Raw genomic sequence first — 25,250 nt, 5'->3', positions numbered from 1 at the left:
ATGGTATCAACGAAACAACATCATGGCATCACCGGGAATAACCATGGTATCAACGAAACAACATCATGGTATCACCTAGAATAACCATGGTATCAACGAAACAGCATCATGGTATCAACAAAAATCACCATGGAATTAACGAAACATCATCATGGAATCACCGAGAATAACCATGGTATCAACGAAACATCATCATGGCATCACTGAGAATAACCATGGTATCAATGAAATATCATCATGGTATCAACAAAAATCACCATTACCAAAGTACTAACAAAACATCATCATGGTATCAACAAAAATCACCATGACCAAAGTACTAACAAAACATCATCATGGTACCATCAAAACCACTATGGTATCAACGAGAAATTATCAATAAAACGACGAAACTATATCTCTAAAAGAATAATTATACGAGAATCAATGAACGAGTATATCATATAACACAAGAATGTATCATGTACCAACAGTAGCTCGATAGAATTTGGACGATCATCAACTGCTCGACTGAATCGGAACAATATGTAACTGGCTTCTGCAGCAAAGTTACGTCAGTAACAAATATATGATTGATGAAGAAAAAATATAATTGAGAAGTTTTCAATCATGAGAAAAATCAAAAGCAAAAAGTAAAATTTTGCTTTTCAAACATATTCACAGTCCGCGATACGATAACCCAAAATCGGTGCAGAATTTAGAGAAACTTTCTTCTGCAAAGTTATAGACCACATCAATTCCGATGGCTCAAGCGAATAGTTCCTCATCGATTCCGATGCCTGCAGCGGCTAGTCTCTTCTGTAAAGTTGTAGACCACATCGATTCCGATCTCTCACGCGGGTAGTTTTTGCAAATCGTTTTCAATTAGCAGAAAAATCAAAACATAAAACGAAACTTGCTTTTCACGTATGTATGCAGTCCGCGAATGATAACTCAAAATCAGGGCAAAATTTGAAAAAACTTCCTTCTGCAAAGTTGTAGATCACATCGATTCCGGTCCTTCAGACGAGTAAATCTACAAAATCGTTTTTAATTAGCAGAAAAATAAAAAACAAAAAGCGGAACATGCTTTTCAGGCATGTACACAGTCTGCGAACGATAACTCAAAATCGGTGAAGAATTTGAAAAAACTTCCATCTACGAAGTTGTAGAAAAAATTGATTCCGGTCTTCCTCGCGAGTAGTTTTTGTAAAACCGTTTTCAATTAGCAGAGAAATCAAAAACAAAAAGCGGAACATGCTTTTCAAGCATGTACGCAGCCCGCGAACGATAACTCAAAATCGGTAAAGAATTTGAAAAAACTTCCTTCTGCAAAGTTGTAGAACACATCGATTCCGGTCTCAAAATCATTTTCAATTAGCAGAGAATCAAAAACAAAAAGCGGAACATGCTTTTCAGGCATGTACGAAGTCCGCGAACGATAACTCAAAATCGGTGATGAATTTGAAAAAACTTCCTTCTGCAAAGTTGTAAACCACATCGATTCCGGTCTTTTCAACGGGTAGTTTCTACAAAATCGTTTTCAATTAGCAGAGAAATTGAAAACAAAAAGCGGAACATGCTTTTCAGGCATGTACGTAGTCCGCGAACGATAACTCAAAATCGGTGAAGAATTTGAAAAAACTTCCTTCTGCAAAGTTGTAGACCACATTGCTTCCGATCTCTACAACGGGTAGTTTCTGCAAAATCGTTTTCAATTAGCAGAGAAATCAAAAACAAAAATGTACTGCTCTGATACCATGTTGAGAGAGAAAGAGAGAGTACAGAAATAGAACCCCAAAAGTGTGTAGAATACACACATGAGATGATGTATATATAGAGGGGACCTGGATGCCATATATAGAGAAGCCATATATTGAGTAGCTTCACATATAAGCTCAACACTTAAAACTTGTTTCTTTTGCTATCTTTGCTTGCTTAGGACCCCTATCCCAGGTACATCACATCACGAGAGTCAGCGGCTTACTCCTGATGTACCTCCTCGTACTCAGGTGACCTGAGTCACAGGCTAGTGGCCGTCAGTCTTGGAGGTATTTCTTTTATGTCGATTATGGAATTAATATCAAGTAGTGTTTAAGAACTCATCCTAACTGCCGTATATTTGTATTCATGTAGCTCACGTTGTCGACAGAGTAGCACGCCACCAGAGATATAGACTCGCGAGAGACCGCCTCAGCCACCAGCCCCCCTCAGTGTCCCCGCCATTGCCGATGCGCACTTGCATCGGCAATTTGGGTGTCACGTGCGACATCCTACCTGATGGGTCTATTCTCCCTCTTGGAGTCGTCTTACTCTTCAGATGTCGGATTGGAGATCTCTGCATGTCATATCTAAAGCAAGTTCATATGCCATGGGAGTAAGTATTAATTAACATCAAAAAGTATGATTTATAGTTTGTTATTTGAATTACTAATTGACTTTTTGATGCAATGTAGTGATCAGCTTGAGGATGACAAGAAATATGTCATCAACTCACTCGAGGCGGAGTATGGGACAGGATGGAGCCACAAATGGTTGCTTAAGAGAATGTGCAAGCTCATGGCTCATCGACAAAAACAATACACGGTATGCATGAGAGAGAGAGAGCGAGCGAGCGAGCGAGAGAGAGAGAGAGAGAGAGAGAGAGAGTGAGAGAGAGAGAGAGAGAGAGAAGAGAGAGAGAGGAGAGAGAGAGAGAGAGAGAGAGAGAGAGAGAGAGAGAGAGAGAAAGCTTTATTAACGCTTCTTCTAGAGGCCGAAGTCAGCCTATGAGACAAAACCATGTACATATGTGTATCCTCTGGTAACCAAAAAGGATTAAAGTGCTCAAAAACTAAAGTAAAGTGGTACATACTGCTAAAAAAAGGTGATACAAGGCTAGAGTAATCTCCTCAAGGGTAGGGTGAGTACATGTGCATGTAAAATGAGGGGATGGAGCTCTATCTCTAATGGATGCGTAGCTATATGCTCAGGAGATACAACCATGATATGCAAACTAGCTCCATCCGGTACCAAACTGGGGGTGTAGGATATCATGCATAGGTGGGTAGGGTGTGAAGAGTCCTTGTAGTATGGTGGTAGGGTCGAGTAGTAGACTCGCTGTATCGCTCTCTGTCTGTCATGCTCATGGTGTGCCCGGATCTGGTGGATCTCCCTCTTGTGTGCTTGTCGGGTCCGATATCCCACAACTATAGGTCGTCTCCTAGCTCTAACCACCTCTTCCTGCTATAGAGTGACCCCTCTGTAGAGTGACCCCTCTATGTGTGGTAGTAATAGGGGGTGCTGGAGTCGTTCGATGAAAAAAATCTGTAAGCTGGGACTGTCTATCTCCACTAGGTGACTATAGCATCAGATCTCTGTGTCTTTGCATCTCTAGAAGAAAACATCCAAGCTGTCTCTGGTCTCTGGACTCCATGAGCTCTCTGAGTGTAGGTTGTTCTGAAAACAAGGCAGTGTAGTGGCTCTATTTGAGAGAGACACAGAGAGAGACAAAGAGAGAGAGAGAGAGAGAGAGAGATCTAGTTTAAATATTTCAAACTGAGAGGTCCCAAACTCAGCCTACCTTGCAAGGATTGGCTTCTCCCCATCGGCACTACGCATCTTGGACATTTATGGGTGCGCGTAAGTCTCTGAAAGTCATTGTTTTTTGTGTTTTTCAGCGCTCTGCACTTGCTGTTTTTTTGCGGACAGCAGTGGATTTAGTGGGTCTTTTGGATGACATCGACATTTCGGAGGCTTATACACTTCTCGAAAGTGTTTTGGAGGCATCTTGGGCTGTTTTCTCGAGTTGTTTTGAGGAGGAGTCCACTTGCGGTTGTGTTTCTGTGCCTATTCAATCTTGGAGTCTTGCATCTCTCATACGTGGCGTACCTTGCCCGCTGAGGAGGGCACTAATCGGAGTTTCAAATTATTCCTTACGGCTTCTCCATGTTCCCCGAGAGTGCCAAGTTGGACAGTGCTAACTGGTCCATATGGAAGACAAAGGTGCGTACTATACGTATGTACAACAAAGTTTGGGATTGGCTCGAGGATGCGGCACAGACGGTTATGCCTCACCCAGCGGAGGAGGACTATACACATGGAACAGCAGACGAGTGGCAAAAGATAGACCGCAAGGTGTTTACTTTCCGTTTGCTTAACCTTTCTGATTCTATCCTTCAGGAAGTCAGAACGGAGTCACATGCCCATGGTCTTTGGAAGAGACTCTCAGATCTCTTCATAGACAAGTCTATTGGCCGTATTATGCGATCGGAGAAGGAGCTCTACCAGTTGCAGTGTAGCCAATTCAACTCTCTCTCAGGGTTGACCCGCACGATGCGAAAGCTATGGGATGATTTGGTTTCGATCTGAGGCGAGATGACCTCTACTCGGATGGTGCAACAACTCCTATTCAAACTTCTAGACAGGTTCGACTCTTTCTACCAGTGTCTCATTCAGTCAAGGTGTACCACGCAACCCACTTGGGAGGAGGCTCTTTCCTAGCTCATGCAGATTGAGAGCCAAGCCGAGTTTTGTGCCGGAGGTAAAGGTGAGTGTTGGAGTCTCTTTGATTGCCTCACAGGACCCTGCCTTGACCTATTCACAGTCCGGTGCTTGGATTGTGGATAGTGGTGGGACCACTCACATGACTCCCATGCGGGAGTGGTTCAGTTCGGTTACCTCTTCATCAGATCAGTACATTACCTTGGGTGATTATCACTCGATTCCAGGCTGGGATTGGGAGGATTCCAATCTTCCGCTCTTCAGTAGACCCCAAGTATAGTGCGGTTGATGCGCTTTTCGTCCCCGACTTAGCCTTCAACCTTCTCTCGGTTTCCTCCTTGGACACCTTGGGAGCTTTTGTCACTTTTGGGGATGGTAAGGTGATTATTACAGATGGTGCTACAGGTCCAATTCTTGCTAGAGGGGAGCGTGATGGCTGGTTATTCAACCTCAAGGCTCTACTCTCACAGGGCGGTTTCATCTACCCTTTGGTATGCTAGGTTTGGCCACCTTAGCTATGCGATGTTAAAGCACGTGGCTAGGCATTTCTTGGTGGAGGGGCTTCCATCAATTCGCTCTACATCGACGATCTGCAGGGCTTTCCAAGACAACAGCAAGCATCCAAGCTTTTGAAAGAGAAGCTTACTACAGAGCCAGTCCTTATTTTGCCGGACTCGAGAAAGTCTTTTCAGGGGCAGTGTGATGCATGTGGCAGTAGTATTGGTGTTGCGCTTATGCAAGATGGACATGTTATTGACTATGAGAGCAGGGTATTGAGAGGGCCAAAGCAGCTTATGCAAATTTATGCGAAGGAGTTGCTTGCCGTTATCCATGCTCTAGAGTCATGGAAGCACTATCTTCTTGGAGCGGATTTTACTATGCAGACTGATCATCAGTCATTGCGATATTTTCTCACTTAGGCGAAGCTTTGTGAGAAGCATTTGTCATGGGCCAACTTCTTGTCTATGTTTCATTTTCAGCTTGTGCATGTTGTGGGCAAGGAGAACATGGTAGAAAATACCTTGTCTAGGCGCCCACATGTAGCGACCGAGTTGGATGAGATGCAAGATCATTACAATACAGATGCGGATTTTGTTGAGCCCTATGACGCTCTTGTTCATGGCGAACATCTTGATTCCTTTTCTGATGTTTCATGGAAAGCTTTGCGTTTATCGACTTCTTCGACAGAAGGTTATGACAGAGAGTCATGCACCACCCTATTGACCTGTATAGACCAATTTTGGCAGCATAACAACTCGAAACTGGTCCCAACAAGTTCCCAACCAAGAACTCACTTGCTTCGACAAAAACCCTCTAATTCCAACTCAAGAAGAGCAACTACAGCTCTCTAGAATTGGTTTTTCACCTGTTTCCAGTCCCAACGCTTCCCAAAAGTGAACTCTTGACAATTGGGCACTGTTTTCAATGTTCCAAGCATCCATACGATTGCAAAACAATCCAAAAATGGTAATTTCAGGATGCTGTATTTTCTAGTTATGGCCTGTTTTTGACCTGTTTTCACCTCTCTAGTGTCCCTGTACTGTTCTCTATACCTTGGGCATGTGCCCTTGATTCTGGCATGATTCGAGCACAAAACATCCCCCAAATAGCTCAAAAGAAAACCAAACAATGCTAATTTTTGTACCTGTTTGGCGAGGTAATTAACTTCACCTGTTCCTGTATAGGGAGGCTCTTGCCTCAGCAACAGAGCATCAAAAATCACAAGATTATACATGATCAATCTGATGAGCCAGTCAAAAAGCTCAAGAGAAGCATAGATGCCGATTGCACTTCAGAGAAGGTGATTCGGTTTTGCTTCGATTTGAGAAGGCGAGCGTGCCTCGTGGAAGATTCATAATGCTTTCCATGTGAGTCTTCTTCGACAGTTCATGGGAGAATTGCAAGAATCAACCCGAGTACAGTCCACAACCCGAGGTTGATGAGCTCGACAAAGTATTACACCCTGAGCAGATTCTAGCCCACAAGGAAAGGCGCCAAGGAGGTAGACTAGTCCATTGTCGTACGTCCAGGTGGAGATATTAATTTAAAAGATTGATCAAAGCCGTTATCTGTCTCTTTGACATATATGCCAAATGTGGTGCACTCAAGAAAGCATGTAAAATTCTTGAGGAGTGTGCTTTTGAACGTTGTCTCTTGGAATCCATTAAAGCATAGACTCAAAGTGAACGGAGGAGGCTGACTTGGTAGATACGCATATGATTTTAGAACTCTACCTAGTTTTGTGGGGAGGAATACCATCAATGATGGCACTTTGGGAGCAGGCCAAGAGCATGGTGGATACATTGGAGGGACTCGAGGACTTTTGCTCCAATCCCCGACTGACCTTACTCCTGTGGGACCAGCAAAAGATTACAAGGAAGGTGGCCAGTCAGTCAAGTTTAATACTTTCCATGGTGGGATGGATGAGGTAAAGGCCTTAGCCTTTATCCACTAGTTCAACAACGCCTTTAATGGTGAGAATTTTGCAGAGGCTTCCAAACTTCGCAAAGTCACTACTTTTCTGAAGGACGATACGCAGTCATGGTGGAATGGCCTTATGAACAACCGCATTCAGCCGAGGACTTGGGTGGATTTCAAGAGAACATTTGCAGCTATCTTTATGACTGTGGCTTTTGAAGCAGATGTGATAGCAACTTGGAGTACACTTTCATATCTTGGTTGCTCGACTATGGAATAATACATATCAAAGTTTTGGAAGGCACAGTTGCCGATGACTTCGTTTCGGAATGTTACTCTTAAGTCCTGAGCAAGTTGAGTGATTTGTTATAGGATTGCCAAAGATACTCGGGAATCATTGTATCAAGTTCCGGGTTCGCACTATACATCAGCTAACATTGGTTGACAGGCTTTCTCTATGTATACCAAGACAGCCCAGACTATGGCTGATCTTGATGAACCAGAACCAGAACCAGAGATCGTCTTCGAGTAGATCCCGTCCATCTTCTACCAAACCATTAAAATGTATGGCTTGCTTTCTGTTTCATAGATGATGATCTTCAGGTAAAAATCGTCTATGTCGAAGATATATATTTTTGTTGAGATTTTTGCTATAAATCGATTTTAACCAATCACCACAAACAGGACAAGCTTTATAGCCCTTCGTACATATCCCTACATGAGAAAAATAATGAAGGTGATTAGCGCATTAAATATCCTAGCATATGAGATAATTTATATATAAAAGTGCATTTACCTGAGCAAAATCCATATCCTGGAAAATTGTGGATAGTCCATGCTAAAATTCCACGAAAAGTAAATTTTCTCTGATCAATGCTTCTAGACATATCAACGACATCAATCCCTCTCCACAATTCTTGAAGATCATCGATAAGAGGAGCTAAATAAACATTCAAGTCTTTAACTTGTCGTTTTCCGGGAATCAAGAGTGAGAGCATTAAATGTTCTTTCTTGATGCTGAGATATGGGGGTAGGTTATAATTGATAACTACCACCGGCCATGTAGACCATTTACTTGATTTCATAGAAAATGGATTCACACCACCCAATGCTACACCCATCTTTAAATTGCGTGGTTCTTTTGTAAAATCTGGCCATAGCGTTTCAATATGCTCAAATGTAGGACTATCCATTGGAATTCGCATTACTCCATCTTTGCTCTTGTGCTCTACTCCCCATATCATAAGCTTAGGTAGTTCGGGACTTTGAAACATATGTTTTATACGTGGAGCGAGGGGAAAATGTCTCAACACCTTTCTAAGGACCTTACCTTTCTTCTGTTTATAACGAGACGTTTGACATTTTGGACACGACATATTGTCCTTGTACTCACCTCTGTATAAAATGCAATCATTGGGACATGCATGTATAGAAGAATAGTCAAGTCCAAGACTACTTATCCTTCTTTTCACCTCATCATGTGATGTAGGAAGGATATTGCTTGTCGGCAAGAACTTCTGAGAGAGTAGTCTGCAAGTTGAACAAAAACTATGATCAATAAAAATCACAAAAGTACATACTTCAATAGTGCTGAAGTAGATATATTACTCCATCCAAAACGATTCTTAAGATTAAGTATAAGTAAGCTTGCACTTAGTCGTGTTAGCTGGCTTCCTGTGTAGATATGCTTTAGAGCTTCTTCTCGAAGATATTTCTCATTTTTATGAATATTTGTACTATCATTTTGATACCAATCCTCAATAAAATCAGCCATGCCATCGTCATTATCAAAGATATCAGCCCATCCATTAAAATCCTTTGAATATTGTTCTTTAAGTCTTGCATACGTGTGAGGATCACTTCTGCATAGGATCCTCATGCACTCTATAGACATGTGAGATACGTCATGTGGATTTTGGTTTGCGACATTATCAATGTCATAATCCGGAATCTGCATAGGCAAATAAGATTGTATCATTAGCATGTTTAGACAGGCACACACATATAAGTAGCACTTTTCCTTATAATTGAAATTGCACTTTGTTACACATGTACAAACATTAAAATAACAGACAAGACGATCATCACAATAAATCCGAGATAAAAGAAACAAGATGTAAATTAAAGTGTAAAATTAGGATATAAGAGTCCAAAATAACATTAATAATTTGTATACAATGAAGTTTTTAATCATAATTCGTTAAGGGTGCTCGCGGAGGTCTACGCCATCCATAGTTTACTAACAATTCATCACCAGCCAGTAATGGTCTGATAGCATTGACAACAATATATCGTGGTACAACCCTACTCATATGTCCTGGTTCATGACTATTCTCACCCTCCACAAATGTGCAATTGGTTCTTGCACTCATCCCTCGACTACTGTTGATTAAACCTGCTATGTTTCCTTGAGAGTAAGGTCTTCCATCAACATAGAGTCTTTGTCCTTCTGCATGTATAATCCCTCTATCAGAAAGAGAGGCTGCATTGAGACATAAACCATATGTGCTCATGCTCTGGATGTAACGAGCAAGCCGATGCCATGGACCCCATCCATATATAGGTCAACAAAAAGACATAAGGGTGACCTCTGAATGAGGGGGAACATGCAAATCCTGTGCAATAAAGAGACCTCGTCCTGCTCCACTGATGGTGGACGGAGCAATCATGTAGCGATTGCCCCAAAAGCTAAAAACAACTCCATCTAAAGGAAGTGATCCTCCCTGCCATCCTCCGTATCGCCTTCGATCGTACGTCTGTACTAGAGCTTGCAATGAGTAGGCAAGAGGTGATCTCCACTCGTCTCAGCGTCCAAATCAAGAGGTAGAGGCTGCCGAGAAACCTCGAGCTGCAACTGATAAATGACTTATCCGTGTCGTGTGCGAGGGACATGCGCACCACTAATAGTGAAGTCATCCTCCTCATCAGGTGAAGGAACCTACATATATAATAGGTTCTATTACATATCAATTTTTTGTTAATAAAATTTCAATATGAAAATAAGAGAGATCAGTCACATACCATAGGTCGATGTCGCTCCTCAGGAGGTGGTGCTCGCTCAAAAGTACCATAAGTCATTTGATGTGAAAAACACTCCCGTCTAGGTCTCCGATATGTGCCACAACAACGAGTGCACAAACATATAATAGACTCTTCGTAGTACAAATCATCATAAACGGGTTCATTTGCATCCCGATCACGAGTAGTTGGGGGTGGCGGTGTACCCTCTGACCGATCCGAATCTAATTTGCATTTAACATAAAAACAAGAGACATTTATCAAATGAACAAAATAAGAACTCAATAAAAGTAACATAATGTTGAAATCTAACAAGTCTTACAGTATACTCTAATGCTTATTCTAATGAAAAAATAAGCAGACGCTACTGTTTGGTGGAGACAAACAAGAGAAAGGCGTCTATTTGCATGGAGACATGCAGAACTACCGCAAGGAGATGAGCTTACGTATCACTTTTCCTTAGTAGAAGGTGTGTGTTTTTGCCAACATATACTAGAATTATTAGAAACTTATCTATTATACGATTCTCTAATGTATGTTATTTTATATAATCAAATCTACATAGGAGGCAGCACGAAAGAGAGTGGCTAGTGGTCACACATCTAGACTAGGCCAGATGGGACGAAACGGATTCGTGGCCACATTTGTGAGTATAGACCCTTCAAATTTGAACTTTCAAAGCTAATATTAGCGAATGAATTTTACAACAAGTCTTTGGTTATGTCTTATTGCAGACCAAAGACTATGGTTGTCCACCTACGATGCAGGAGATAGAGTACGCTACGTACTACGGCTACCGGGCTTTGTGCACGACACTTTCTGACAGGCCAGATCCACTTGTGAGTATGATTGTTTATTTTGTACTTTGTTTTCATGCACATTGTAATATGTTGCTATTTGATTTCACTACTAATACAGGAGCAACATGGCGAGGCCGATCCAGCAGAGGTGGCTCGACAGGAGGCAGAGGAGCGACGCCGAGAGGCTGAGAGGAGCGGCGATCCGGTCAGTGATGACAGACCTAGGGACGTGGTTTGAGATATCCACAGTCGTAGTGCCACGGGTGATGCTGATGGAGATGACATTGTTGGTCACCACACGGATGCTAGTGATTGTTCTGGTAGTGAGCACGGCTCATATAGTGATAGAGACTAGGGATTTGTTTGTTGTATATTTGAGGATGGAGATGAGACTTGTTTTCTATATGTGGCTGATGAGAGTAGATATTTGTTTTATATATGCACTGATGAGACACGTTCTGTATATGTGCTGATGAGACTCGTTTTGTATATGAGCTGATGGAGATGAGACACTTGTTCTATATGTAAAAACCACGAGAGTGGATATTTTTTTGGATCCCTAACTAAATTAAATCTTGTTGCTTGAACCCAATCTTGATTTTTTTGTCGTGCAAAATCTCTTGAAAATTTTAAGTCCTATACAAGCACATTGAAACCAAGGTTCTAGGTGCCCCAACTGTGTCCATACCATGTCTTTTAACAATTCTAGTTGATCTACGTGCAAAGTTTGAGGATTTTAATGTGTTTGTCTCAAAATGTCAATATCAAACTTTTGTCATTATTTTCTACAAGGTCTATTCATTTTTATTTTAGCTTGTAAAGTCAATGTTTTGAAAACATCAACCGTAGTCTTACAAGGGTCCACTTGATGAGTGTAATTCTTGACCATGATAGCTTCCAAAATGCAAGATTATATTTTTAAAGATCTCCTAGTTGATATGTTTGATCACATTAAGAGGTTTTTTTTAAATGCATTGTCTAATGCAAGTAGCATTTAATATAATTTTTTCAAAAAGGGACACCTAAGTGTCCTGTTTTGGTACCAAACTAGTGTTGAAACGTAGTTTATTTGTTTTTACATTAAGAAAAACAAAATGTGGCTGGTCGATGAGTCATTTTTCAAGTTTACAAATATTTTTCTATGTCACACTCTAATATTAACAAGCTTTTGATTTCCATAGCTTCTGCACAGATATGAGAATATACGATACTTATCAGATTCTATGTATCATGTACAAAGTCGGGTACCAAGTACAAGTACCAAAGTATCGGGTCTGAACTATGAGGTATCAAATTCTACATACCAAATCAGAATATATGCTACGTACCAAGTACCAGATATCAGAACATACGTGGCTTATCAAATTCTACGTACCATGTACCAAACCACAAAGTACCAAGTACCAAATCTAACACTAAAATGTTTTCTTTGTTTTTTGTTAATTTATTGATCCATGTACTTCAAAAGTGCACCAAAAATTAGCACCGTAGTTTATTCGTTTTTACATTGGAAAAACAAAACGTGGCTGGTCGATGGGTCATTTTTTAAGTTTACGAATATTTTTCTATGTCACACTCTAATATTAACAAGCTTTTGATTTCCATAGTTTCTGCAGAGATTTGAGAAAATACGATACTTATCAGATTCTATGTATCACATACAAAGTCGAGTACTAAGTACAAAGTACCAAAGTATCGAGTTTGAACTATCAGGTATCAAATTATACGTACCAAATCAAAATACATATTACGTACCAAGTACCAGGAGTCAGAACATACGTGGCGCATCAAATTCTATGTACCATGTACCAAACCACCAAGTACCAAGTACTAAATCTAACACTAAAAAGTTTTCTTTGTTTTTTTGTTAATTTATTGATCAATGCACCGTGTGGCCAAGGGATACAACTCGCTGAGAGCTCACAACCTTCGTCGATTGGCGAGCTCCATAGTATGCAAACGTGCCCATCCGCGAGGGGGGTGCTTCTGCAAGCCCTAATAGATGTCCATCTTTTTTAAGTCCAGAAGCGTTGTTTTTATGGTATGATCTATTTTTAACATGCTTATGATTCTCTAGTTTCTTCATAAGTGTTGGATTCTACGCTACGCATTCTAATATCCAAATCTAGTCGAGCATCAAATAACAAAGCAACAAGAGTGGGATATGTGTGTTTACCAGAATTCATCCTTGCCGTTGAAGTAGTTATCTGAAATTCCTTGCGCACTGATTCAATCAACTTTCGCAAATAATAAAAACTCCGTAAGCAATCACGAACGCAAGAAAGCGAGCGTGTGTATGTATTGTATGTCAAAGAGAGAGAGAGAGAGAGAGAGAGAGAGAGAGAGAGAGAGAGAGAGAGAGAGAGAGAAGAGAGAGAGAGAGAGAGAGAGAGAGAGAGCACTACTAGCTAAACAAGAAGAGACAGAGAGAGAGAGAGAGATAGAGAGAGCACTACTAGCTAAACAAGAAGAGACAGAGACAGAGAGAGAGATAGAGAGCACTACTAGCTAAACAAACAAAAAAAGAGAGAGAGAAAGCTGGAGATAGATAGAGAGCAGGCTAAGATAGCAGCGCGAGCTGTTACAAGCTCGCGGCTATAAAAAATGGTCATTTTTTTTCTAATGTTCCTGAACTGCTGCTTGCAACGCACATTTTTAACAAAAAATGAGACGTCCCATAAGAGACGATGCGTCAATGCTACAAGCGTGGCATAAGCATCATAATCGATGCTTTATTCGATGCTACAAGCGTGGCATAAGCATCAAAAGGCGATGCCAATAGCGATGCTACATGCCACTGCTACAACCGATGCATAAGCGACGATAAGTCGATGCAAAAAGCCATGCTATGGTCGTGGCATATGCGACTTACAGTAGCGACGTCTCTAGCGACGCATCTGAATCTTGCTTAAGCGACGTTTATCCGTCGCTACAACCGTCGCTAACCACCCCCTTGGCTAGTAGTGATGGTTACGCTTTTAAGTTATGGTTATGGTTCGTTATGGTCATTGGCCTTAAATCTCATGTGAGATCCTACATGGATAGCATGTAGGAGGCGTATACATGATATTTTTTTTTCAAAAGTTTATGTAAAAATGATGGGAACTCTGCCGAAATTTTTGCGGGAGCACGGTTGATTTTGGTGCTGCTCACTTTCTTGGGCAGAGGGCAGGAACTCTGGGTGTGGTGGCTGTGTCCATCTTTTCACTGGGCACAGGCCAGGTTACCTGCCCTCTGTCCAAGAATTTTTTTTCTGTTATGGTCGTCCATATCTGCGTCGCTATCTGCGTCTATAACTGCGTCCATATCTGCGTCGCAAATAAAGCCTTTCCACGCAGATATCGACGCAAATAGTGACAGTTTCACAGGGACGTAGATATCGACGCGGGGCGTTGATATCTGCGTCGATGACACCTTTTCTTGTTGTAGTGTCTCTCTCTCTCTCTCTCTCTCTCTCTCTCTCTCTATTTTTTTGTCAAGAATGAAATTTTATGTTAATCAAGTGGCTCTAATTAATTTAATGATAAGATATCTTGCAATTTTAATACAAAATTTAATGAAAAATAACAAATTTATGCTTGGTAATTTTTAAGAAAATGAAAAAAAAACACTCAAATTTGTAGATTTTGTCTCTAAATCATTCCGTGATAATGTTAGAGTCGATAATGGAGATTATAATTTCTCTCCCTCTTTCAATTGGGTATCATGTCAGTCTTGAAAGTGTGCAAAGGCAAAGTAAGAGAGCTTGTGAAGATAATTCCTCACAAGGTGGTCAATGTTGAGCCCAACTTGTAAAGGCTCGGAACTCCATTGACACAAATACGGAGCTCCTACCTGATGGGCAACATATAGCTTGAAGAAACTAACATACATGCTACCATCTTGTAAAATGTGGACGAACTTGACTCTATCATGATGAAAGTTGAAAATGTGAGCTCTGGCCAAAGGGGTACCTGAGCAAATAGCACCAGGATACATTCAAGGTGAGGACGCCTTGTTGAAGGATGGGCTATCTGGTCCAACACAAAAGTAATCCATTTCCCCGCTTAGATGGTGTTGGTAGAAGACGAGGGGGTTCACTTGTAAAACAATCTAGTTTATGTTTTGCTTTAACGAGACGAAGCAGCTGCCTCAATTTGTGAGGTCAAATTGAGAACATGATGGATGTCATGGGGATCGCTCTTGTGGACATATGGAAATCCCAAGAAAGTAGTGCCCATGCTGCGGCAGAAGATGTCGGCCATATTTGTCATTATTATTCTATTTTTTTGAAATTTTCAATCGTGTTCTTTACTTTTTGCCACCGAAAATCATAGAGAAATAGCCAACTTTGAATGTTTTATCACCAAAGCAGGATCGGTAATAAAAGTGGGAAACGGGAGTAACTACGGAAATATACGCAGTACTAAACGCAATAGATCCCTTGGCCCTTGGTAACTAGCGTATAGATCTACCTGAGAATATGGCGTTAACACCTACAAATTTTACTGCCAACTAATGGAGATTTGCTCAGTACTACACCTTAATGAATGTTTGGTTGGAAAAGAAAAGTTCTAGTTAAAATAATCCCTTTGCGTTTCACAAGAAGATTAAGAAAGTTTCTCATGTAGGAAAAGGGAGCCTTTTCAGTGTTTTTCATACAATGCATAACATCATGAGCTTCTGTGAAAGAGGCACGGCATACCTAGTTAGGTACGATTGGGGGCAAGACCCCCTCCCCCCCCAACCGGAAGGGGGGGGACCGGTCCCCTACCCCAATGGTACCTAACTAGGTATGTCGTGCCTCCCTCACAAAAGCTCATGATGTTGAGGTAAGTCATATGTGGGATTATTGTGAGAATTTGTCCAAAACTTCTTGTGTTTTAACATAACTAAACTCAAAATGTATACAAAAGGGCACGAGGGCGCAGTGACCGAACCACTGTTTAATTCGCCAAGGCAGAGATGCAAATTAAAGAATACTCAATAATTAAAACTTCGGCCGCATGCAGGCATAGAAAATACATTAAAAATCCAAAAGAGCAGGCACAGGCGTTCAGGCACAAATCATCATTATTAATTCATTACAATTAGAATATCATTAATCGTGGGGACATTAAAGCATGAATCATGACGATTCTGATGAGTTCGTCTTCTACAAAATTTTAGGGTTTTTGAAAATTACCATCACAACTTCAGGTCCTTCATCATCCTGACGCTTGGAGAAGGGACTCCTTATCGAAAGGTGGCACAGGGACGTGCATGATACCCAATTCAGAGATGGCCTTGCGTGGGGTATATTATAAGGGTTTTTCAAGGAGAAGCGCCTTCTCATGCTGGCCTGTAATTGAAAGCCAAGTTTCTTTGTAAGCAGCGCGGCCGACAACGTGTTGCTGGGGGCCTTGCATGTCAACAAGCTGCATCTGCATGGAACAAGCAGCACTTGGTACCTGAAAACAAGCAGCGGCGGCAGACAGGTAGTACTGCTCATTGCCGCCATTAAAGGGCGGGTTTGCGGCAGAGAGAGCGCAGCTGATCATGGGGAAAGCAGGCGCTAGAGGAAGAGCAGTGTAGGAGCTACATTCGGCATGCTTCTGTTGTGGCGCCACCTTGCAGCTTCTGTGGTCCACTTGCTCTTCTTCTTCTGCTGCATAGAATCGCTTCATCTTGTCGAGTTACGAGGCTCTTGATCACAAGAACTTCATGACCAATTTCTAGTTGGAAAAGAGACCATTATTCCCATAAAGATTACCAGATTCAACTGTAAATTGAAAGAGGTATTCCCTTTTCCAATTGAGAAATGTGTAGCATCTGAATTTCCATGTTGAAAAGTTTTCCATGATGTAAAATACTTCTAGGTATTTTTACCATAAAGAAATCAAGACTTTTCTTCATGCACGTGGTAATCTAATTTTCCTAACATGGAAAAATTAAACACTTCACCCCCAACTTGAAAAGTTTTCCACTTGGGATATTACAATTACCAATTGGGATATTAGAACTTCTACATGGGAAACTCTTTTTCCCATTTGGAAATGCTGGACAGTGAAACCATATAAAAAATAATTAAAGCTAGAGTCAAAATTAAGTTTCCAGTAGATAGTTCACATTTTCACCCACAAAGCATTCAAAATAAAGCAACCATGACATTACTTTTAAAGCCACATTTACACCTCATCCCTTAGGCAGTATCCCATGGCCTCATATACCTGCGTTTATCAATATATGTATAATAACACAATGAATGATTCTTCTCTTTCACCCATTATCAAAACTTTCTCTATTTCAAGCAAAACATAAATATGAGCACATGTAGAATGAAGAGACAAAAGGGCAAAAGGGTGGAGAATTTGGCAAAGCTTCATTTTTAATTTGATTAAAAATACAGAGGGCGATTAAATAGAAGCTTTAGTGGTAGCAATCCACTCCACATAAGATCTCAAGAGATCTTCTTGCTTTGATTTGCTAGTGCAATGTTTGAAATGTGACTTGTGAATGCTCTTCAGGTCTCTTACAGTTGGCCAAAGTTGGCCATACATATCATCTACATCATCTAGGTTCAACGCGTCCATTGCGATTGCCTCCATGCGGTCATTGCACAAGACCTCCTCCACAACCTTAAGAATTTAACAAACCAAAAATTAGTAACTTAAAGAAATGCTAGTTTACAATCACGAAGTAATATCATGTGGAGGTTTTACATTTCCTTAATCTCACCTCTTCATCATAGTTATCGTTGAACCTTTGGAGCTTTTTAACAATTCGACACAACCTTGTTGCTATAGGCATCTACACAAGAAAACCATTAATCAAAATTAGTCGTCCTTAAGAATGTCCAAACATTCACAAAATCAAATTACTAAATTTTCCACTCACTATGGGGTTATTCTCGTTGGCCATAGACGGTGAGATTTTATTGGAGAGATCACAAAGAGCCTACATATGGTCAAGAAAATTGATAAACTACCGTGCTCATAGCAACATTTGAGTTAATCACAGAGCGTACCTTCCTTCCACTAAGAGTTGGCACCTTCTTTTTCTTTTTAAGAGGCTCCTTGTTAGAGGTGTTCTAAGAGACGAAACTCTCATTAAGTACATGGCATGGACATAAGGATATTATATAAATTTAAAGCTAGTTTAAATCATAGTGGCAATGATTACCATCACTGAAGACAGGCTTGCAAACTTTTTTGTCGGCTTCTTGGTATTGTTTTCTTTATCTATGAATCAAAGTTAGAATTTAACAAAGAGCACACACAAACCAAGTAAGAATAGTTTTTTTATCTGTTTTTTTTAGTGTGTGTTTGGGGGGGGGGGGGGGAAGAGGGAGAGAGAGAGAGAGAGAGGTGGGACATGGGGGAAGAAAGGAGTGAAGCAATTTTCTTACACCTCAGGTCTTACTTACAAAACTATTAAATCCTATGTCATCGATCATTTGTTGACAACATTTATCCCTCGGCTTTGAATGTTCGTTACCACCCAAGCATTGCATGTTGAGATCCTCCCTTGTTTCATTAGACTCTGGCGAGCCGCTTGAATGAGATAGAATAAATATGTTTTCCTACAACATTTAACAATCAACTACTAATATACATGAATCAATATTCAGCCTTTTAAAGAATGATAAGTGCTAGATTGTTTTCAACTAAAAATAAGTCATTTGAAAGAGGGGGGGGGGGGGGGGGGGGGGGGAGAGAGAGAGAGCAGAGAGAGTGTCTAACTTTCGCTCCTATCCGCTTGTCTTGTAAACTGGTCCTACCTTGCTGCACAAAGTCCTCAAGACTTACATTATAGTCAAAATCATTTTGGATCTCATTAGAAATGGAGCCGCTAACAATTGTGCTTCTATTCAACTACTCTACATCTTTTGAAAATGGCCTAGACATATCCTAAAAATGAAATAAAATCCATCAGGTTTCTCATAAATCACAAAAGAGCTAGTGTTGTGTAAGGTTAGTGCTCTAGTGTAGAGAGAGGACACATACCAAAGCAAAAGAAAAGAGATACTAAATGGAGAAAAAAACTTGAGCTAATCTACTTGATGTTAAAAAACACAAAGACATGATGAGTGTCTTTTCCTATTTTATCATTTTTCCATTTTGCATGAATGACCTTTACATTTACACAACAAAACATGACTTACATAAAGCATGGACTTACATTAATTTTGACAAACACAAAGACACGATGGCTATCTTTTCCTATTTTATCATTTTTCCATTTTGAATGAATGACCTTTACATTTACACAACAAAACATGACTTACATAAAGCATGGACTTACATTTTGACAGAGACTAGAAATATTTTACTATACCACTAGCATTAAAAAAGAATTACAGAAATGAATAATGGTAGAGTGTACTAATTTGTGAGCAAACTAACATCTAGCTTTGACATTGTTCACTTACTCCATTTCCTTAGGACTTTCAATAAGCATTTTTAGAGTGCACACATGGAGTTAAGAGTTAATACACACACACACTGTCACACATTTATATACAAAGTACAAAAATGTGATTTGACTTACAGTAAAGCCATTTTCCATATCAATTGAGTTTTTCTTATTTTTGTAAGAAGGATGTATCACGCTAAACTCTTCAATGAGCCCTTTAGTTGAGTGATGTTCCCATGAGACACTCACGATGTTTGTAATAGACAATTCCTTCACCAATAACAATAGAACACTGTAAGAGTGAGAGATAGTGTACACAAGAAAATCTAGAGAAACAAACTAAGTTTTTAAACATGCTAGAATCATGAGCTCTTTAAAACTTACATGTAGAGCTTGATTATTGTGGCAATCTTTAGAGGACTCCAAGAAACCTTTATTGACGCAAGGATGTAGGACTTCGTAGCTTGCTTGTAATTCTCCCTGCAACCATGCCTCCTAAACAGAATCCATGCATAACTATTTCAAGATGACGTACATACATTTAAAGAATTGAATTCACTTTTTTTAATCAAATCACCTCATCACTATCGTCGAGGGCTATGACGCCTTGGACGAGACCCGTGTAGAATGCACCTCGAGGAGGCTCCTCTTTGAGCAATGTTGTCGACCCAATATTCCCACGAGGGGAAATTTGTGAGGCCTCAATAGTAGGGATGTCATCCATGAGTGACTCATTCTAAAATGAACAATAATTATATAGTGAAATTAGATCAAGAAGCAACCAATACAAGCAATACTAACAAGAAGTAATGAAACTATATACATACATGTAATACCGTTTGCGATTCGGTGTGGTTCGAACCAAGACTTTGATAAATATTGTTGCCTTGTGCGTAAAATCTACGCCTCTTTACATCCACCACTCCTTTCCACACTTTCTGATGTAGTTCCTATGCTCCAAGACCTTCATATACACATCTTCGACTCGCCATGGCAATAGTCCAAGTTTTCCAAAGTCGAGAGGTGGAATGTGCTTCATATTTTCTTTAATGAATTCGAGAATTTGATTAGACTTTTCTCGACTATTACGGAGATTGATGGATGAAAAATCCTCTTTGTCTTGCCCGCAAAAACCCATTTCGAACAACTCTCTAATATTCACCATGCCCTTGTTGAAGGACGCCCATGCCTCACGGTAATATTTTATAAGAAAGGATTTTCCAACAGTGGAATACATTTCCTTTACCTTCCTAGGATAGAATATCCTATCGTATGTTATTGGACGTGCACCGTTAAGAGGGATTACTACATGACTTGAAATAGAGTCACTTACAAGATCTGGCAAAGTAGTTTTTTCTTGAGGTTGAAGATTGTATTCTAGAGCTTCACTTTGTGAGGTCATGGTCACATTCTGTGAAGTATGAAAGCTTGGTAATGTTATATTCTTTGGAACAAAAGTGGAACCACCTTCTAATACCCTCTTTGACCAACCTACCAAAGCATACCTATGGGCCACTGACTTTATGCCTATTTCATTCCAACCTTCAATAGTAAGGTATAAGAGAAGCTTACCATTGATACAATTGAAAAAAATAGGCTCTATGTACTGGGATGTACCACAGAATCTTTCTACAAAATCAACCACTACTGGTGTGTCCCATGTCATCACCTTATTAAGCTCAAAGTTCAAATCTGGAAAGCTGGAAGCAAAATTAAAAGAATCTCAATCAAAGTAAGAACTTACGTTCAAGGAAATATGAGCCGAAATCAACACTCGAGCAAATGCATGCCTGGCATAGCGTGTTTCAGAAGCCATCGTTTCCTTGAACCACTGTAGAGAGCTTGTAATACGGGAACTGCTGCAGAGAGCTCCTAATACAACTTGCTCGCTGAACCACTGGAGAGAGCTTCAACTTGCTGGCTGAACCACTGCAGAGAGCTTGTAATGCGAGACCTCAAGTGAGAGAATGTAGCCACCCCATGGGAGGTATGAAGGTGAAGTTGAGGGTGGCTGAGTCAATGAAGAGATGCAAATTCGTGCTCAATAAAGCTCAACAGGCTTTCAAGCTGAACCTCTTACATGGGGAATATACAGAGGAGGAGCAGAATGTTCAAGCTGCATGGGCGCACTCATATGCAAATACGCAGGGGCTATTGAATTGAGAGAGAGAGAGAGAGAGAGAGAGAGAGAGAGAGAGAAGACGCAGGTGCAGGCGGGAGATTAGCATGAGCACCAAATAAACCAGTAAGTGTGTGTGTGTTTTGGGGGGGGGGGGGGGGAATTGGGCGGTAATCATCCAGATTCCAACTATGTACTTGACCATGTTCGTGTGTGTGTGTGTGTGTGTGTGCGTGCGCGGCTTGGTGGGGCCGTGGGAATCGTCAGTGGCTGCATTACATCGTTACACGCAGTCTGGATTGGGAATCCTAAATCCTAAATATGGTATAAGCTTAAAGAGCTCTCCAGAGGAGTCCAAACTCCAGTGGTGCCGCCTGCGCACAGCCGCAGCTGAGAGATCTAGACCTAGCTTTCCGTGCAGCAGCAGCTTAGAGAGAGAAACTGAAGAAGCAGAAGAAGAGAATATTTGTGTGCCGCAGCTGTGAGAGAGAGAGAGAGAGAGAGAGAGAGAGAGAGAGAGAGAGAGAGAGAGAGGTGCTGGCCATATGGGCGGGACAAGGTGAGTAGTGGGACCTGGGTCTGTTCATGGCAGCAACGCACAGCCAACATTGATAGAAGCATGATGTCGGTGGCAGCTAACACCATGTGGAGACAGAGCAGAGTTCGGAAAAATCATTTTTCAAACCATACAAAATTCCTTTCCTTGAGTTTTCCTAAAGGAAATTTAAAAAATAAGGGGTATTTTTTTGGGTTTTTACACTATTTATCTCTATTTTGGGGCGGAATTTTTCCTTTTCCCCTTGTACTCAACCGGCCTTTTTGAAAATTGGAAACGGCACGATATTAAGCTGAAACACATTTTTCCCGAACACTAAGATAGAGGGAAAAAGAGTGAGGATTTGAGGTGCGCACTGGAGTTTGCCACCTGCGCACAGCCGCACCATGGAGACTTGAGAGAGACCTGCTTCTTGTGATACAGTTGCTTTTTGACAATTTGTCCCTTGATTGGTGGGGTGGCCCACAATAGCGAGCTGGGGGGAGGACAATTTTCAACTTTCAGGGGCAGTTTTTCCCGCCCTTGATTCCTATTTGTTGATCTGTCTGGCTGTTGAGTCTCAATAGAGTCCAACCAGTATTCGGGAAAAAATCATTTTTCCACAATGCATATCCCCCCTGACCGCCAAATTAAAATATCCCAACGCACCAATATGCCTACAGCACACATTAAATTGAGTTTTCTAACCTTCAAATTGACGTTTTCCAACCTCAATAAAAAAGTAAATTGAGGCTTTTTAATCTTCAATTTTAAAATTTAGAGAAAAACCTCAAAATTTCTAATGTTTTATGCATAATTACACTCAACCTAGGTATTTTCATAGGACTACCCTCCTACCCCGCTCACATGCACCTGACTTGAAATTGGAGTGCTCGAAATTGCAACCCTTCCCATCCTTCCTCAGATATCCCAAGCTACAACTCAAAATAAGGAGACAGGTTACTTTCCGACTATGCACTACATAGCCAACATGCACCAGCTAGTGGGGATGCTCATTCGAAGAGATCCTTGCTAGAAGTTGGAACGTATAGTGTCGAGCTTCCAATAAGAAAGAAGTCATGAATCTGCTTAATGGCCTTATAAGTATCTCCTTCTTAGCCAAGAAATGCCCAAGAAAATTAAAGAATAAAGCCTCTAGTCTAGTTGAACACAAAGATATGATATATTAACATCGAGAGAGATGGTGAGCTACAATAATAGCTACGAGCTATGATATAAATAATGCACACTAATATGTACTATACATATAGTCTAGTCTGTGAGGTGATAATACTGATAGTACTGCATGCATTGTCTAGTTGAAAAATAGTGAGGTAGTCTAGTTGAAAACTCATATATGATATATTAACATTGAAAGAGACGATAAGATAGAATAATAAGTTCAAGCTACGATATAAATAATTAACGCTAATAATAAATATGATACATATATTGTAGTTGAATAATAATTGAGCATACAAGTAGTAGAAGGCTAGCAGAGTTGTTAATATAACCCTTTTTTGGGTGGATAGTGTACATGTTCTTGATATCCACTACATTGGGTGTAGATTAGAGATATACGAAGATAGTGCATGATAATAAGGTTTTACAATAATTATGATACCACATGAAATTATTATGACGATTTAATAATGATGGCAGTACTGCATATACTATTGTCTAGTTGGGAAGTAGTGAGATAGGATATAAACAATAACCGGGCAATGATTATGATACCACATGTATAGATAGACAATGTCCATGCTTGTATATATAAAGCTTTGTATATACGTAGACTGTACATATATATAATTAATCGATGGACTTTCCCTTCATATTTCAATACGTGCAATCTATGAATAAATAATGCATGTAGGATAATAATGATGCATGTGTAGGCCTCTTGACTAGTTGGACACTCAGATATGATACATTAACACCGAGAGAGGTGATGAGCTAAAATATTTACGTGCTACGATATAAATAATGCACTCAGCTAATAGTTACGATACATATAGTATAGGGAGATAATGAGTTAGCATGTAACTTGTGAGTTAGAAGATATAAACACTAACCTACAATGATTACGATACCACATGTATAGATAGACAATATTAACATGTACATAGAATGTCAACTTATAGATATAATTAATTGATGGACTTGCCCTTCATATTTCAATACATGCGATCTATGAACAAATAATGTGAGGTAATAATGATACATGCATGCCTAGGCCTCTAGTCTAGTTGGACACTCATATGTGATATATTAACATCGAGAGAGATGATGAGCTCAATAATAATTACGAGCTACGATATAAATAATTCACACTAACAAATATGATAAATATAGTCTAGTTGAATAATGATTGAGCATATAAGGAATAATAGGCGACAAGAGTTGTGAATATAACCCTTTTTTGGGTGGATAGTGTACATGTTTTTGATATCCACTACATTGGGTGGAAGTTAGAGATATAGGAACGTAGTGCATGATAATAAGGTTTGGCAATAACTATGATACCACATGAAATTATTATGACGATATAATAATGATGGCACTGCATGTATTGTCTAGTTAGGAAGCAGTGAGATAGGATATACACAATAACCTAGCCTACGATGATTATGATACCACATGTATAGATAGACAATGTCCATGCTTATATATATGAAGCTTTGTATATACATAGACTGTCAATTACCTATATATTATTAAATGATAGCCTTGCCCTTCATATTTCAATACGTGTGATCTTTGATTAAATAATGTATGCAAGATAATAATGATGCATGCCTAGGTCTCTTCACTAGTTGGACACTCAAGTATGATATATTGACATCTAGAAGAGGTGATGAGCCACATTAATTTTGTCGAGCTACGAGATAAATAACGCACTCTAATAGTTACGACACAGAAATTCTAGCTAGACATTGAGTTAGGATACACTAACTTGTAAGCTAGAAGAGTTGTGATGGCCCTTCTTTGGGTTGATAGTATTGCACATGTTTAAGATGTCCACTAGATAGGGTGTAAATTGGAGATAAGAAGATAGTGCATGATAACAAGGTGTTGTCATCAATATAATTAATCTCTAACCTTCTGAAAGTATTTTCCAACTCAATTTGGCCAGTTTAGTATGGGGATAATAATAATACATGCTTAGGTCTCTAGTCTAGTTGGACACTAAGATATGATATATTAACATCGAGAGAGATGATGAGCTACAATAATAACTATGACCTATGATATAAATAATGCAGACTAATCATTACGATACATATAGTGTAGTAATTGGATAACTATCTAGCATATAAACAACAAGCTAGAGTCGATGTGATACTCATTCTTTGGGTGGATAGTGTACATGTTTCTGATATCCACTAGACAGGATGTAAATTAGAGATATAAGAGGATAGTGCATGATAACAATTATGATAAGGCATGTACTTATTATGACGATGCCAATGATATATGTTGCGATAATAATGATAGTATTCACGTGCATATATTGTCTAGCTAG

The 25,250-nt window shown here is 40.0% G+C and overlaps 5 pseudogenes; 2 read left to right on the top strand and 3 right to left on the bottom strand.

Moving 5' to 3' along the window:
- Window positions 1-3,590: 3,590 nt before the first annotated feature.
- On the top strand, window positions 3,591-4,118 carry LOC147442004 (uncharacterized; annotated as a pseudogene).
- A 4,947-nt stretch (window positions 4,119-9,065) lies between these two features.
- On the bottom strand, window positions 9,066-9,548 carry LOC147442003 (uncharacterized; annotated as a pseudogene).
- Window positions 9,549-10,312: 764 nt separating this feature from the next.
- On the top strand, window positions 10,313-11,052 carry LOC147442002 (uncharacterized; annotated as a pseudogene).
- A 4,596-nt stretch (window positions 11,053-15,648) lies between these two features.
- LOC147442001 (uncharacterized) lies at window positions 15,649-16,488 on the bottom strand (annotated as a pseudogene).
- A 583-nt stretch (window positions 16,489-17,071) lies between these two features.
- On the bottom strand, window positions 17,072-20,472 carry LOC147442000 (uncharacterized; annotated as a pseudogene).
- Between the last annotated feature and the right edge of the window lie 4,778 nt (window positions 20,473-25,250).

Source organism: Adiantum capillus-veneris, chromosome 14, assembly GCF_014529385.1.
Source record: "Adiantum capillus-veneris isolate H3 chromosome 14, ASM1452938v2, whole genome shotgun sequence".
In the NCBI taxonomy this organism is placed as follows: domain Eukaryota; kingdom Viridiplantae; phylum Streptophyta; class Polypodiopsida; order Polypodiales; family Pteridaceae; genus Adiantum; species Adiantum capillus-veneris.
The sequence above is the reverse complement of the archived record's forward strand: the minus strand, read 5'-3'. Positions and strand labels throughout refer to the sequence as shown.